The 16,358-nt window shown below is 43.8% G+C and overlaps 1 long non-coding RNA gene across 6 annotated transcripts in view; it reads right to left on the reverse strand.

Annotated features, from left to right (window-relative positions):
* LOC310767205 overlaps nt 1-15,942 on the reverse strand; it is a 43,169-nt gene extending 27,227 nt beyond the window's left edge. For 3 of the 6 annotated variants that reach the window (XR_014550725.1, XR_014550726.1, XR_014550727.1), the window contains exon 1: nt 15,138-15,942. This is a non-coding gene — a long non-coding RNA (uncharacterized lncRNA). Of the gene's footprint in view, nt 1-5,964; nt 6,129-9,577; nt 9,640-15,137 lie in introns of those variants that run through there. The other 3 variants (XR_014550729.1, XR_014550728.1, XR_014550730.1) reach the window with 3 other exon arrangements.
* Between the last annotated feature and the right edge of the window lie 416 nt (nt 15,943-16,358).

Genomic DNA, 16,358 nt, shown 5'->3' on the forward strand with positions numbered 1-16,358 from the left:
ATCCCTTAACCCAGCAACCTTCTACAGCTTCTCTTTCCTGCATCCAATTTTATTTATTTTTTAATAGAGAGGTTTCCGCTCTACTGTATGGACAAGTTTATATCCTGATTTTATAGGTGAATTCTGCTCTGATCTCCACCAGCATAAACCTGCAATAACGATATCGATATGATTTATACAGCTACAATTGCATTTCAGGGATTCTTCAAGTTCATTTGGAGTTAGAAAAGGAAGCATTATGATGGCACAAACTACAGCAAGCCTCAAACCCGCCCTGGCATGTCATATTCCTTCAGATGTTGGGTGCCTGACCATACTCACCTTGCATGACTGGCTTGCGCAATACCTTTTAAGATGTCCATATGGACCTTATATAAGGCTTAAGGCATCCAAGAGTTTCGAATGCATCCAAGAGTTTTCGCTTTTTTATATATACATTTTTATTGATTTTTTAACATATCATTTCCAACAATCATTTAACATAAATTCTTATCTTATACAATATTTTAAACTTCCATCAACTACCTCTGAAGATTTTCCGTTCTTTATCACTTATTCTGCATTTCTTAATTTCTCTATTACTTGTAATTATCATTAACTAATAGTTCTTTTCATAGTCTTCCTTGCAATAGTTCACATAATCCTCCTTACAGAACTTCTTGCAGTCCTACTAGCGTACTCTGTTCATTACAATTGCTTTTTAAATAATTCAAATATTTGCTCCAATCTTCTAAGAATCTCTGGTCCCGCAGGTTTCAAATCCTTCCTGTTAATTTGTCTAATTCTGCATGGCCCATGAGTTTTCGCATTTTTGGTAAGATGCCGTTCACCTGTGCACAGCGTTAGACAACTTCCATCATTTCTACTTTGCAAGTAATTCAGGCCCACCGGGTTGTTTTTGTTGGCCAGTGTTGGACAGCCAGAGTACAGCTGGTTTTCCTAGGTTCCTGTGCGCACTGGAAATGGGTTTTGTAGTGAGATTGTACTCTTCCAGACACCCCTACAACTCTTTCCATGAGAACAGGAAGGACCGCAGTGTGGCAGTGTGAGAAAGCTGCTTCAGGAAGCAGATGGCAGAGACCATGGCAAAAGCCCCCTGCTTGTTCCTCCACATCTTTTTTTAAAATATTTTTATTAAGGAATTTCAACATAACAAATTATCAAACCACATACATTATTTTCCCCCTTTTTTCCCACCCTCCCTCCCTTCCATCCCTCCCTCCCCCCCACCAGGGACTTCCCTCAGCTTCTCTTTCTGATTTCGCTGCACATATTATTCTCTGCATGTTATAAAATTATACATATCCTTGCATTGTCTATCTATCATGTTATCAACCAATAAATTTGTGCATGTTTATTCAAAACCTGCCAAGGAGTCCAGTTCATTTCGATGTCTTTTTAGATAATTTGTAGAAAGTTCCCATTCTTCCTTAAAGTCACAGTTGTCCTTGTCCCGCAATTTGTATGTCAATTTAGCCAGTTCTGCATAGCTCATCAATTTTTCTTGCCCCTCTTCTTTCGTTGGGATTTCCTCATTCTTCCATCCTTGTGCTATCAAGACTCTTGCCGCTGTTGTAGCATACATAAATAGATTCTTTGTTTTTCTTGGCAGGTCTTGTCCTACAATTCCTAACAAAAATGCCTCTGTGATTTTTTTACAAATGCACAATTTTTTTCAATTCATTGTATATCATTTCCAAATTTTCTTTAACTTCTCTACATTCCCACCACATATGGTAAAACGTGTTCCTCCACATCTGATACCACAGCAGCAGCTATTTTTGCATGTTGTTGGCCTGGACTATGTGGCTGTCTTGCCTGGTTGGCTCCTCCCAACACATCACATTGCACAAGGCCCCTGATGGAAGGAGCAGTCAGAGAGGCAGCCAGCTTAGGCCATAAGCTTCAGCACACATTTTCTGAGCACATGTGCTGCTCTGTTCATTTGACAATCTCTGGTGCTGCTGCAAGGTACCGAAGAAAAGGACCGTGTCTCCTGACCTGTGCCCCCTAAGCTAGCCTGCTGCCCTCATGTGTCATGGAGGATTCCATCCCATCTCCAGTCTTGAACTAAGACTTATAATGCCAGCCTTGTCAGCATCTGTTTGTACAATAGGATCAGGGTGCTTGGTGCCATCTTGTTCTTTGGCTCAAGCAGCTAAATGTGTTGGGCTGGCCATGCTGTCATGTGACAAAGACACATGAGAGCAGAAGCAGCAAAGCAGGCTGGGAAGTGCTGGGACTGCACAATCATTTGGACCTAGTAAAGTTTTTCAGGCCTAACTGCTAACTGTTGAGTCACTCTGACACATGACTTAGCAGCCAGTTTCACTTTGTGTTCTCTGTAAGATGTCAGTTAGAGTCAGTCTGTTTCAGTTGTGAACAGAGTCAGTATGTAATCTCAATTGAACTGTTTGGAACCATGTTGTTTATGAAGAAGTTTATTTTAACTAAGCAAAGCTTTTATTCTTTAAAAACTCTGCATTATTAATTTACGCTGCACATCACATGCTGACTGAAATGGCACACACACAAACAATTAGGGCCAACGCATGTACAGTGGTACCTCGGGTTAAGAACTTAATTCATTCCGGAGGTCTGTTCTTAACCTGAAACTGTTCTTAACCTGAAGCACCACTTTAGCTAATGGGGCCTGCTGCTGCTGCTGCGCCGCTGGAGCACGATTTCTGTTCTCATCCTGAAGCAAAGTTCTTAACCCGAGGTAATATTTCTGAGATAGCAGAGTCTGTAACCTGAAGCGTGTGTAACCTGAAGCGTGTTGTAATGGCTTTAGGGGTTGCTTGTGCGTAAGTTACCGCCGCTCTGGGCTAGGTTGCCTGGTTAAACCGTTTCTCGCTGGACAGCCATCCACTCCATGGCTGTTCAGTCGCTGGCAGAATCCGTCAGTGGGCGTTTCTTGAACCTCTTCCAGCAAAGAAGTTCTTTGACGCCAAGTCGCCGCCTACTTTCCCTGCGCGGAAGTCTTCTGCGCAGGGTGGGTGTGGGCAGCGGAGGACCTGTGCTCTCTTCGCTGGTCTCCTGCGAAGAGTCCTGGAGCCTCCTCTCTGCTTCCCCCCATCGGCCCCCCTCTATCCCTGGTGTTGCGCTGATTTTCTTCCCCAGCCGGAGACCTAACTCTCTCCCTGCTTGGCCCCTCTCCAGCATCGCTGTGGAGCCTCGCCTCCTCCGCTAGTTCCGATGGCAGTTCCCTGACACGTGTGTAACCTGAGGTACCACTGTACAGAAACCTAAAATTCCCATGCATGCGCAGGGCATCCAAGGTTTTGCAACATCGGTGTGAATCTGGAGGCTGCAACCTGTACAATACAGCAACCACCACCACATTTTAAAAACAACAACAGCAACAACAACCCAGTGGATTATATTGCTTTGACTTGACAATCAACTGGATAGTTAATGGACTCTGCCATTGTCAGGACCTTAAATGAAAGCAATAGCAAGCCAGATCTCAGGATGAAAAGACTTCTAGTTCCTGGTTCATTGCTGCGGTACCAAGATGTTTTATACCCCGTAGCCTGCTGTGTAATTCATTGTGCGATTCCTAGCATAATTTAATGAAAGCTATAATTATTGCCTTGCTGTGTTGAGGACCGACAGTTTAGCAGGATAAATATATTGTGTACGTATACGGAGTTAAGAAATCTTATGCTTTATGATCAGCTGAGGCATGTTATGTAACTTACTCCAAGGTTTGGTGGCATTCCAAGATGAACTTTTGCCATTTATTTGGAAACAGTCTCGGAATAAATTGCTGCCACGTCTATAAAATGTACATAGGGGTTCTGTCAGGAAATAAACCATCCAAATTAAACTTCAGATGGAACACTAGCTAGTCATTTTACGTACATCTGTATTTCATGTTTGTTTGTTTTTAATAAATAAATAAAGTTGAAGAAAGTGGTGGCATGTTGTAGAAGTGGTCCTGCTGAGAGCCAGGACAAGCAGAGAAAAACAGAGAGATTGTCTTTAAGGGTAAGCTAGAGAGCCCACTTTTATGTGTGCCTGAATGAATGAACTTTATTACGGTCACAGACCAGGATAAAAAAACAACAACATATAAATAAAATAGCAGTTAGCATTTTTTTTTAAAAGGACAAAGGAAGAAGCATAGGATAAAACATCTGAATAAAATACAAGATAGTTGATGACTATCACAACAATAGCTTTCTACTTCCATCATCAACATTTTGGAATATTTCTTCCTCCTGGTGAACATGAAATCTTGCTACAATCTCACACCCTACCATCACGACCCCATGATTATGAAACAGTGAGTGAAATCGGGTTCTTCAGGTCAGCTTTCTTTCCAAAGCTGCAAAGCAGGAGGAGTGAATGGAAGGTAACTGCACTTCAAGCCAATCTCTGTTATTTGGGATAGTGAGGATGTAAAAAGGTAAAGGACCCCTGGACGGTTAAGTCCAGTCAAAGGCGACTATGGGGTTACTGCGCTCATCTCATTTTCAGGCAGAGGGAGTTGGCGTTTGTCCACAGACAGCTTTCCGGGTCATGTGGCCAGCAGGACTAAACCGCTCCTGGCACAACGGGACACCGTGATGGAAACCAGAGCACACAGAAATGCCGTTTACCTTCCCGCCGCAGTGGTACCTATTTATCTACTTGCACTGGTGTGCTTTCAAACTGCTAGGTTGGCAGGAGCTGGGACAGAGCAACGGGAGCTCACCCCGTCACGGGGATTCGAACCGCAGGCCTTCCTAATCGGCAAGACCAAGAGGCTCAGTGTTTTAGACCACAGCGCCACCCGCAACCAATGAAGCAAATGTTACCAGTAACAGCTACCAGTAACTGCATGTGCAAAACAACAGTGGTAGGCAAGCAGATGGGGTCACCTGACAACCTGAGGGCAACTGAAATGGAGTACAGTCATACCTCTTGTTACGTTCGGTTCAGGTTACGTCTTTTCAGGTTGCGTCCTGCAGCGACCCAGAAGTCCCGGAAAGGGTTACGTCCGGGTTTCACTGCTCGCACATGTGCAGACGCTCAAAATGATATCACGTGCATGTGTAGAAGCTGTGAATTGCGACCCGCGCATGTGCAAATGTGCAGACGCGGGTTGCGTCCTGCTCATGCTGCAAACGGGGCTCCGGAACAGATCCCATTCGCAACCAGAGGTACCACTGTACACACCACACATTTAAAGCATATTTCCCTACTACCCCAAGAATCCTGAAAACAGTAGTTTAGCCATCAAACACCCCCACCCAATCCATGGACTCTTTCTCTCGCTTGCCCTGACTGAACTGCTTGGTTTTTTTCCTACCCCCCAATCCATGGACTCTTTTCATGTGTGTGTGTGTAAAATTTTTATTAAATTTTCTGTTTTACAATTTAGAATATTCATTTATACAACCTTAAAATATCAATGACTTTCCTTCTTCTCTTTCCATGATTCACTTTACATAGCATAAATTCCTACATATTTTATATAAACTAAACCATTCAGTATTCCATTATTACTTCCATCAAAAATTATTTATACTGTTGAATTTATCTGAATGCTGCCAATGTTTTCAAGTGTACATGATTTCCCCCCATATATTCAATAAACATTTTCCAATCTTCTTTAAACTAATGTTCTTATTGTCCTCTTATTCTATACATCAGAACCGCAAGCTGTGCATATTCTGTCAGCTTAAGTTGCCATTCTTCTTTGGTTGGGACCTTGCTCGTTTTCCAGTTTTGGTCTGACAAAACACGGGCCACCGTAGTGGCATACATAAATAACCCTTTTTGACCCCTGGATATTTCCATCTGAATTATCCCCAACGAAAAGGACTCTGGGTTGTTGTTGTTTTTGGGAAAGTGCTTTTAAACATTTTTTTTCATTTCATTATACATTATTTCCCAATATTCTTTTACCCTTTAACAGGTCCACCACATATGAAAGAACATACCCTCGACCTCATTGCATCTCCGTGGCCTTACCTTGGCCGGCTCTCTGCAGCTAGTCCTGGGGCTTCTAGCAGCCTACTCTTCCTTCTCATGGCCTGTTCTTACGGCTTACTCAGCCTTGCTACAGCTGCTGAAAGTGGTATATCTGTATCCAGAAGTGTGCGGTAGAGCCTATGGCAGAAGCCACCCTGGCTGTCCTAGAGAAGGCAGAGGCGAGGTGGTGAAAGCAGGACATCACAGACATCAAACAGAAGCTAGGTGTGCTGGTCCCGGGGGGGGGGGTTACCGTGCAGCGTGGTCCGTGTCCGGTCCGAGGCTGAAGCGGGGTCCAAGGCAGGGAATCGGGCGTGGTCAGGAACTCTGGCAGAAAGCAGGACAGGGTGCCGACAGGAACAGGTAACCAACGATGTTGCTCCTGCAACCTGGGACTGGGTGGGCTGGCCTTTATCTCCTCTGAGGCATAGGGCGGCCCTGGCCCACAGGTGACCCGCCTCTCCTGGCCTTAAGGCGAGCACTCCTCCTGCGAGAACTTAGTTCCTTTCGCCTCTGCCCCAAGCCTCTGCAGCTCAGGAGAGGCTGGAGGGTTACTGGACCCAGAGGCAACCTCACCTTCCCCTGGCAGGGCTGGGAGAGGAGCACCTGCAGGTGATGGGTCCTTGATCACCTCTGGAGCCACAGCGGATTCAGCTGGTGTCTGCTCCTGAGGATCCGGCACAGGTGCGGGCCCTTCAGGTTCAAGCCCCTGCCCTGGCTTAGCAGGCCCTGGAGGCGGGGACTCCTGTGCAGGCTGGGATTCCTCAGGTTCAGCCTCTGAATCAGATTCCCAGGCCATCACACTGGGGCAGTTTTTGTGAATACTTGATATCATGCTTAATTCGGTACAGTTGAGTGGTGTGGGTTCGTAAAACCTAGTCATGGTATGAATTCGTATTTTAATGATTCAGCATTTTGTGCTACAAGGAACGCCCATAGTGTTCAACACTTTCAAACTATACTTTCCAGTTATTGGGAGGGAAAATGCATTTTTAAAAATTCACAGTGTGCGGAGGATGTTGCAGATTGCTTTTATAGCCCTGTCTATTACATAAATCCCCAAGAGAAAGACTTATTTCCATTATCCTGTCCAGAATTATGCCTAGGAATTAATTTGGAAAAAAATATGTCAAGTGTTAGCTAGCAAAGACAAACAAATATTACATAAGGCAATGTTACATGTGCTTGCCGCTCTGACAAATTAGATTTTTAAAAAGTTAAATACATTCTCTTTCTGCAAAAACCACATGGTTTGGATTTCTGTATCAGGGGTTTCTTTCCAAGCTATAGTTATTTATTTCTGAAAATTGCTATTTATAAAGCAAGTTTAAATCATGTAAGGAAATATGGCAGCCATGATTGCAGACCATTTGCCCCATGTGAATTTAGATTTGAACTCTTGTTTTTCCTTTTTGACTGTATCAGGTTCGGATTCTTTCTATTATTTTATCTCTCTTTACTGGGATTGTGTTTTATGTTGCAACGACTCATGATTTTAAGCAAGTGACTTTTTTAATGGAGCAGAGTGAACAATAGTTAAATAATACCCTGGTATTCTCTAGTTCATTGTTTAATTACAGCTTGATGGACTTACAATACTGGCTATATTTTGAAACAAGATCAGCCGCAATACTATAGCATTAATCCACAGGAAAAGCCTTCAGTATGTTCCATCTAATTATTCATCTCCTGACATTTACATTTTCAAATGTCTTCCTAAGAACACTCCGTGCTTTGGCCTGCAGATGAAATTATTGCGCACTTCTTACTTCAAACACACATGCTGCTCTTCAAGTTGATGGCTTCCGATAAAGATCATACAAAAGTCAAAAGTGTGGGAGGTCTTATAGATTCTGTCTGACTCAAGTCCCGTTCTGTCCAGAGTGGTGCTTCTGTTTTTGGTATCCTAGGGGCTCCTAAAAATGCCACCATATGGGAGTCATTGTCCAGAATGCTTGAGTGTTTTCAAGAGAGGATGCGAGGAAGGTGGAAGCCCATGTCAAGAAATAAAGGAACTGTAAGAAACAGCAAGAAACAGAACAGGTAAAACTGCTGTCCATGGAGGCGCAGGTCAATTCTGTATCCAGGGCAGCTGTCTACCAGCTCCATCTGGTACATAGGCTGAGACCCTACCTTCCCAACAACTGTCTCACCAGAGTGGTGCATGCTCTGGTTATCTCCCGCTTGGACTACTGCAATGCGGTCTATGTGGGGCTACCTTTGAAGGTGACCCAGAAACTACAACTAATCCAGAATGCGGCAGCCAGACTGGTGACTGGGAGCAGCCACTAAGACCAATGCTAATACATTATTCTGATTTATTAACTAGTACACATAGAAATATACATATATATGAAATAGAAATATGCAGTCAAGATCCTTAATCTTTCTGAAGGAATCCACCTAAAGACATCAATTAACCTAACAGTTACCAACTCAAACATAGGAGCCAACTCCCAGAGGCCGAGGGGGTCTTCAGACTCCCCAATAAAATTTTTTTTTGGGGGAGAGAGTCCCCTAAGTTGTTGAACTTTGCCATTCAAATGGTGTGTGTACACAGCATCATGTGATCAATCATCGCATTTTTCGCTCTATAAGACGCACCAGACCATAAGACGCACCTAGTTTTTGGAGGAGGAAAACAAGAAAAAAAATATTCTGGCTTCTGGGATAGCTGCGCAGCCTGCCATCGCTCCATAAGACGCACATACATTTCCCCTTACTTTTTAGGAGGGAAAAAGTGAGTCTTATAGAGCAAAAAATACAGTATGTGGGGCAGGGCTTAACTAGCCCCCTCAATATTTTATTCAAGTTGGCACACTTGAACTCAAACATTCTTTCCCAGTTGTTAGCATTGTTATATTTGAAATATTCTACTATTTAGAATGAAAATAACTTGAGAGTGTTCAAAGCAAATCCTTTTAGTATTTTTTTTTATCCCAATAATGTAGATTTGAGTGTGTGAGAGAGATAATAGCGTTCTTAAAGTCACCTACTGTCAGGGGCTGGGCAGAGAAGTAGGAATGGTGGAGACCTCCTCCCCATCCTGACCCTTCCAGGGAGAAGGGAGAAGAAGACAATATAGATTTACAACAGGGGGTTGCGGGAGGTCACAGCTCAGAGGCAGATGAGGGGAGAAATTGGGGAATAATGGGAGAGGAAGATTAGAAAGCATTCCAGACCCTCCATCTCCCAGAACCCGGCGAGCCATAAAAGTAGGAGAGCAAAGAGCTCGAAGACTTCTTTTTTGTGGAACAGGAATTCAATAATATGAAGCACCCATCATTCCTATGCTGGACCACAAAGCTATCTTCCTAGCCCCCTCACTTGTAAAGCTTAGATCCTCACCATACTCCTCCAAATATTATTTCTGGTTCCTTATCTTCTCCTTCGTTATTTTTTCAAATACAGAGAAAAAGCTGCTATAGAGTGGATAAAGGAAATGTGGTTGTATGAATCAGTCCCAAAGTCACACATATAGTTGATTATTTGATGGGTACAGGGCTGTGAATGTATATCTATTGGCCTCAACTTGATGGGGCACAAGCTGGCAAACCAATCTAAAACTTTCCCCTAATAGTAAAAGTTAATATATCCCCCAAATATTCATCACCTATTATAGAGTTCCATCTTGACAGGGCTGAGATGCAGTCTGACTGTTAACTGTTTCTGGCTTTACCAAGACTTAAAGCATATCCCCTTTGTGACATCACACATGACATCAGAATGGCATGTTTGCATTCAACCTCCTAGACTATCTCCAGGCCAACAGCAATGGCCAGTAAACTTCTGCAGCCAAGTAACCATCAGTTTGCTAAGTACATATAAAATTGGCTTATGAATCATTAAATGGAAGGAGAGACCCTGGTTTTAGATATGGAAACAGTGTGTGTGTGTGTGTGTGTGTGTGTGGGCATGCATGCTCCATAATTGTGAATGAATTTGAGAAATGTCACAGAGCTGGCAACACTGATCATTCCTTATCTGAGGCAAAAGTCAATGTTGGATGATAACGTATCAACACAATTTGAAATTGTTCTTTCCCCCAAGGCATTTTAAGGTTGGATTTTTTTGTCCACAGCGAAGGTGAAAACTAGGAGAATCAAAATGAATATAAAGTTCACTTTCCTTATAAACCTCATGGCCAGCAGGCATAAGAAACAATCATTTGGAAGAAGGACGTGTTATAAAAAGCAAACTGCAGATAAATGAGAGTGAAACTACCATGGATATGATGTTTTTTTCATCGTAATTTCTCTATAGCTTGGTGGCCAATATGGAAGTAGGAGGCTTGCCTGAAATAATAACTAAATGCACAAAAAGAAATCTAAAGCAAAGCATAACAATACAAGTTTTAATTCTTCCATGGTGAACAGATTAAAACCTCATTTAAATGTCACTTTGCTGCCGTTCCTTCTCCTACTAACTACACTATGCTTTTCCATTCCATTAACCTTTCAAAAATATTTTCTTTTCTCTATTTAGGGGTAGGAAAGAGCACATAGAAATATTTCAGTGCTGCTCAGCTTGCAGACGCATTGTCCTGTCACAGCTACATTGCATCATGGGTCTGTAGCACCTTGCAGATTATGAAAAATGTGGCAAATCTGTGATCAGAGATCCCTTGTGCAGAAACATCAGAGGTCTAAATACTGTTCAAAGAAGGATATGGTAGCATAAAGAGAAGCAGCTGGAATCCTATGGACCAGATGGGTTTTTGATGAATATTTTTTTTTGGTCAAGGTAAATTAAAAGGCAGAATTACCAACCACACTAGAAATTAAGGGCACAATGGTTATGGTTTGAAGATTACATGAACAAACACTGCTCTAAAGATAACATGCTGATATGTTTAGACTAAGTTTGTAAGGATGACCTGGTGTTATATTATAATAGTACCATAAAAGAAGTAATTACAGTGATAAATGATATGCAATGTAAATAAGAATTTAAATGATTTAAAGATGATGAGAGCTGGTGGAAGGAAGTCACACAGGTGTGGTATTTTATGTTCCTTTTGTCCTTACTTTTTCGGTTTATTTTGTGGTTAAGTGTGTGTATCTTATTGTTTTGTTTGTTTGTAAGTACGCCTAAATAAAATGTTTAATAATAATAATAATAAGGCAGAATTTTGCTTCGGCGTTTCAAACTTTTCTTTCAAAACCTGTTGTTTGCAGGTTGTGATTTGCAAGACAGTTTCCATCACATCATCTATATCTTCAGTGAAAAACAAAAACCCCAACTTTGGTGAAGAGAGTATAATTATTATTATTTATTTATTTATTTATTTATTTACACCCTGTCCATCTGGCTGGGTTTACCCAGCCACTATGGGTGGCTCCCAACAGAATATTAAAAGCACGATAAAACATCAAATATTAAAAACTTCCCTAAACAGGGCTGCCTTCAGATAGTTGTTTATTTCCTTGGCATCTGATGGGAGGGCGTTCTACAGGGCGGGTGCCACCACTGAGAAGGCCTTCTGCCTGGTTCCTCTAACCTCACTTCTTGCAGTGAGGGAACCACCAGAAGGCCCTCGGAGCTGGACCTCAGTGTCTGGGCTGAACGATGGGGGTGGAAACTGTCCTTCAGAATATGTTGTGGGGACACAGTTGTTGTTTTTCTGGTCTGACATAGATTTTGATTGCAGTTATGACAAACTCATGACCTAGTCTTCACTTGCAGCAGCTTGACGTGGCAACGTCGACTGTGCCATTTCAGGTTGCAGAGACAGTGGTGCTGTGCTTTAATGTTCCTGCACGGGAAAAGCCTCCTTGCAGGTAACCCCCCACCCCAGTAGTTAACAGAGAAAGGTTTTAGATGAGCCCACGTTTTGCTGCCCAATTTCAAGAAGCTTACTCTAACACAGAGGAGCTTTCAAAACTGTCTTCCCACCCATTCTTCTACCATACCATTGCCACCTAATTCTGTCACATGTGCAGGCCACACCTAGGTTTATGAGAGGTGTGTTTGTATTTTAAGGCAGAAATGATGCAAATAGGAATAAGTTGGTACTTACGATGCAATAGGTACACAGAATTATCTGCTGTGTATTTAGCATCAAAACAATAACAGGAGAACGCCTCATGGTGCCATTAGAGTTCTCTGTGTCGCCTCTAAGAGGGTTAATTATGAGAAGAGTGCTTGTAAGTCTAGTACTTATAAATCACTCACCCACTAATTTAGTGACTGGGTTTTTTTGCACACAATTTCTTTGCTTTTGAGATTTCATGAATTTGCGTGCCATTTGCTGTTTGCTGAAGCAAACAGCAGCCTATTTAACCAGAACAGCTGAAGAGTTTGCGTATTCTTGAAATATGCCTGATACAGAGTCCCCTTCTTACAGTGGGTAAGCCATTTCATGCAAACTGACCTTATGTTTTAGGTCAGTTTGAACAACATTCACCTCTGCTGTTAGGTGTCAGGATGCTGTCAACAGCTCCTGGCTGGTTGCCAAGGAGCAATTTTTCTTATAGTCCTTTATTCAGGGCGGAGCTACCTGCCCCGGCACCTGGAGCGGTGTGGGGGCAAGGCTAGCTGCCCGCATGGCGAGCATCCTTAGCTGACCACCGCCCGCATGGTGAACATGGGGGGGTGCCGTTTGCCGCCCTCGCGGAAAACTTCCCTACCCATTTGCTGCCTGCGCAGCGAGCGTCGGGGGGCGCCATTAACTGCCCGTGGCAGCATCATCCCTTGCGGCCCACCACCTGTGCAGCGAGCGCCTAGGAGCGCCGCCCTCGCAGTGAGTGGGGGTGGGTGGTGTGGCGATATCACCCACCCTCATGGCCGACACCTGCTGTCCACCGCACCCCCCACACACACACCTTCCTCCGCCAGTGCCTTTATTATCTCAGACTTTACAGAGAGAGGCTATAGAACCCAGATAATTGGATTGTCCCAAGTGAATCTCCACCAGCCCCATATCTCCCACTTGAAGGTAGGTAGTTTGAATAGCTATTGCTCTCTGCTCCCTGCTGTCAGGATGCTGTCAGTGGCTCCTGGCTGGTTGCCCAGAATAGTATAAAGACAAGGAAAAGTTTCATACAGTCTTTTTTTATTTCAGACTTTACAGAGAGAGGCTATAGAAGCCAGCATCTTGGATAATGGTGTTGTCCAGAGTGAATCTCCACCATCTGTCTCTCCCACTTCCTCATTCGTCATTCTCATCACCTCCTCTACTGGTGCTGCAGTGTGCCCTCTGTCTTTGAGCTCTTTGCTCTCCTACTTTTAAGGATCACCAGGTTCTGGGGGATGGAGGGTCTGGAATGCTTTCTAATGACAATGTGCCAGCCAGCTGCTGCTCTGCCTGCTCCTCCTCTCCCATTATCCCCCAATTTCACCCCTCATCCGCCTCTGAGTTGCTACCTCCCGCAAACCCCTGTTGCAAATCTATACTGTCTTCCTCTTCCTCCTCCCTGGAAGGGTCAGGATGGGGAGGAGGTCTCTACCATTCCTCCTCTGCCCAGTTCCTGACAATTAGTTTTCTTTAACAGTGGAAGCAGGTTTTCAGATTACATGCAGCTCTTCTTCAGGCTTTGATTATGAGAGCAAAAAATAAACATCCAATAGTCTAGATAGAAACAACTGGGTAGTCAGGCTGATGGTTACTTGGCTGCAGTAGTTTACTGGCCATTGCTGTCGGCCTGGAGATAGTCTAGGAGGTTGAATGCAAACATGCCAAAAACAGTTAACAGAAACAGAGGGCCTTCTGGCAGTTCCCTCCCTGTGAGAAAGTTACAGGGAACCATGCAGAGGGCCTTCTCGGTAGTGGCGACCACCCTGTGGAACACCCTCCCACCAGATGCCAAAGAGATAAACAACTACCAGACTTTTAATATTAATATTGATAATAATATTAATAATAGTATTTTATTTATACCCCACTCTTCCTGGTTCAAAGGGCTCATGGCGACTAACAACAAATTTAAAACACTTAATTATAAAAGCAGCATAAAATGCAGTATAAAAACATGAATAACAATAAAATTCAAAAACCAATTTAGGGGAAATTAGCATTAGATAATCCCCAGGGCTAGCTGGCTGAATTGGTCCTACTTGGGCCAGCGAGGAGGCCAGGGGAGAAATAGCTGTGGGGTCTCAGAGCGGGTGATCTTCATAAAAGGGAAGAGGGAGGGAAGAGAAGTGAAATAAAAGATCAGGCTGAATTCAAATTAAAGGCCAGGCAGAATAGCTCTGTCTTACAGGCCCAATGGAAGGCAGTTAAATCCTGCAGGGCCCTAGTCTCATGGGACAGAGCATTCCACCAGGTCGGAGCCATCACTGAAAAAGCCCTGGTCCCGGTAGAGGATAGTCTGACATCCTTAGGGCCCGGGACCTCTAAACTATGGTTATTCATGGACCTTAAGGTCCTCTGCGGGGCATACCAGCAGAGGCGGTCCTGTAGATACAAGGGCCTTAAGCCACAAAGGACTTTTAGAAGACATCTGAAGGCAGCCCTGTTTAGGGAAGTTTTTTAAGTTTAATAGACTATTGTATTTTAATATTCTGTTGGGAGCCGCCCAGAGTGGCTGGGGAAAGTCAGCCGGATGAGCGGGGTATAAATAATAAATTATTATTATTATTATTATTATTATTATTATTATTATTATTATCATTATCATCATCATCATCATCATCATCATCATCATCATCATCATTATCATTATTATTACTAAAGGTAAAGGTAAAGGTACCCCTGCCCGTACGGGCCAGTCATGTCCGACTCTAGGGTTGTGCGCCCATCTCACTTAAGAGGCCTGGGGCCAGCGCTGTCCGCAAACACTTCCGTGTCACGTGGCCAGTGTGACAAGCTGCATCTGGCGAACCAGAGCAGCGCACAGAAACGCCGTTTACCTTCCTGCTAGTAAGCGGTCCCTATTTATCTACTTGCACCTGGGGGTGCTTTCGAACTGCTAGGTTGGCAGGCGCTGGGACCGAACGACGGGAGCGCACCCCGCCGCGGGGATTCAAACCGCCGACCTGACGATCGGCAAGTCCTAGGCGCTGAGGAGTCCCCGGGAGACTCTTTGGAGAAAGCCATGACTGTCTAAAGTGGTATCATAGTGCATTAAATGCATAGTGCAGATGGATTCCTAGTTTCAATGAACAGAATTTGTGTCCTGCAGTTACTGCTCCCAACCGGAGCACTTAGTGGCTGTAGAAGTTTGCCATACCTTATGGTTTCTCTGCTTCTGTTCCTTACATATGTATTTTCACGACTGCCAAAGCGAGAGACCCGGAGACTCAGTGTAAACATCGACCAATGGAGGGTGGGTTACCTTAGCAACAGAAAGTTCTCAGAATGTCTCGTTCCTTTGGGCTGTAATTGAGTTTATGAGCCTTCGCATCTGCTTGTAAAGTGAATGAGGCACCTGGGAATACGTTTGCAGAGTGAGGAGGAAGAAATTAGAAAATAGCAGACATTACGTTGTTAATTTCCTGCATGCTGTGATGCGAATGAACATTCAGATGTTTGCAGTGATTGGCCACACCAAAAAAAGCCTCGTTGGAATGGGACTCAAAACTGAATCCCACATATCCTGTCTGCACTAGAATACAGTGGTACCTCAGGTTACATACACTTCAGGTTACAGACTCTGCTAACCCAGAAATAGTACCTCAGTGTGGTGTTTGCCTTCCTAGGTGGGTCATAAGGAAAGGGTTAAATGAGTGTGAAGTGATTGGCCAGTGGGAACCCAAGGGGAGGAGTTAGAGTTAGAGTTGGAGTTGTTGAAAAGTCAGTTCGGAGTTGGAAAAGGAAGAGGGAGGATAACTCTGTGGGCTGGTCTAGTTTTGATGTGAGAGAGTGAGATAAACTGTTAAGAGGAGTCAGATAGACAGTTGGGATAATCAGTTAGCAGTTATTAGGAAGGTATAGGCCGGTATAGAAACTAAGGTTAAGAAACTGACAAGAAAAATTATCTGAAACCATAAACTTGTTCATGCTTATAAAATAAACTTGATTATTTGTTTTAATGTTAACAACTGTCTGGACTTGGTGTGTACCCGAGAGAAACGGGTTGGTGGCAGCGGGGAAGTGATCATAGCGGTGGCACAGGGATTAATAGACCGTCAAACGTCTGGGGACCCTGTGTGATCGCCACACTCAGGGTTAAGAACTTTGCTTCAGGATGAGAACAGAAATCGCGCGGCAGCGGCGTGGCGGCAGCGGGAGACCCCATTAGCTAAAGTGGTGCTTCAGGTTAAGAACAGTTTCAGGTCAAGAACGGACCTTGAGAACGAATTAAGTACGTAACCAGAGGTACCACTGTAGTTGCCTTTGTTAAATAGTTAACATGGTGTTGTGTTTTTGCTAATGGGGAGGACATAAATAACCAGAGGCACCAGCTTCTCCAGAGGATCTGGAGGTCGACGCAACATTGTGTGATGTCTTG

The sequence above is a fragment of the Podarcis filfolensis genome (assembly GCF_964270895.1).
Source record: "Podarcis filfolensis genome assembly, chromosome: 7".
NCBI lineage: Eukaryota > Metazoa > Chordata > Lepidosauria > Squamata > Lacertidae > Podarcis > Podarcis filfolensis.